Source organism: Theobroma cacao, chromosome 7, assembly GCF_053813885.1.
Source record: "Theobroma cacao isolate CCN51 chromosome 7, ASM5381388v1, whole genome shotgun sequence".
Lineage (NCBI taxonomy): Eukaryota > Viridiplantae > Streptophyta > Magnoliopsida > Malvales > Malvaceae > Theobroma > Theobroma cacao.
In genome coordinates, this window is record NC_142645.1 from 13,820,078 (window position 1) to 13,821,281 (window position 1,204).

The following is a 1,204-nucleotide window of genomic DNA, read 5'->3' on the forward strand; positions in this document are numbered from 1 at the left end:
AACCATAACATATTATATACAATAATGCAAAATATTCTAATAATGTTGCGTTTTTTAGGAAGAGCACATATTGCATTAATACTCAAATTGAATCAACAGAGTGTAAGAGAAATCAAAGGAAAAAATTATACTCCTTAGGCAATTAAAAAGAAAAATAATTTCAAATTTTGGGTTTAATCTATAAGGGAAATGGGTTTACTCTATAAGGAAAAAAGAAAAATAATTTCAAATTTAAACAGTTAAGTAAAGCATCTTTTACTCTATAAGAAAATTTGGGTTTACTTTGTAAGGAACAAAAAGTTAAAATTCCCACTAAGTCTCTGAATCCCTGCATTTTGTTCAATTTAGTCCTTGTACTCAAAATCGAAGCAATTTAATCTTTTGATTTTGAGAATTAATTCAATTTAGTTCCTCCCACTAAAGGCATCCAATTTTGTTGTTAAAAGGATGATGTCAACATTGATGTCAGCATTGACATGGCATATTTTGATGATGTGGCACCCACACGATAACATGACATGCCACGTGGCACCAACTTGATAACATGGCTATGCCATGTGGCCCTAATATGATAATGTGGCAATGCTGACATGGCACTGACATGTTAGCATGTCAGTGCCACGTGACATATTAAAAAATTTTCAAAAAAATTTTTTTGTGCCACATCATTAGGACTAAATTGAACAAAAATATTTGAAAAATACAAATCTTTAAGTAAATGGTAGATATACATATTAATAAGCTAAATATTTAAGCATAAAAGATTTATAGTGTTAAAAAATATAGATAAATATTTTTATACTTGATTATTTGACTATAGAATATGTACATTAATTTATTTTCTTTGCAAAAATTAACTTTTAATTCTCTTTCTATAAAAAAAATTTGAAAAAAATTTCATACCTAAAGTCAAATTTAGATGAATAACTTGCATTATGTTAGATAAAGAAGGGAGAAATGGAGCTAGCGATGATTATAAAAATAATTCTTTGTTTTGACTTGCTTAATATAGGCATGACAAACCTCTTATTACAACCATCGAATTTGAGTTACTTTACCCCTTCAAATTTTTATTTATTTGTTATGTTTTTATTTTATTTAATATTTTAGGTTATATTCTTTTGGTTGAAATTTCTTGATTAAAGATTACATTTATGGTTTATAGAGTTAAATATAATTGTAAAGATTTATACAATTTTATTTT

At 26.2% G+C, this 1,204-nt stretch overlaps 1 non-coding gene across 1 annotated transcript; it reads left to right on the forward strand.

The window, feature by feature from the left end:
- The first annotated feature begins 959 nt into the window (after window positions 1-959).
- LOC148761715 (small nucleolar RNA snoR8a) lies at window positions 960-1,054 on the forward strand. The gene has a single exon (XR_016027740.1). It is a non-coding gene; the product is annotated as a small nucleolar RNA snoR8a (small nucleolar RNA).
- Window positions 1,055-1,204: the final 150 nt, after the last annotated feature.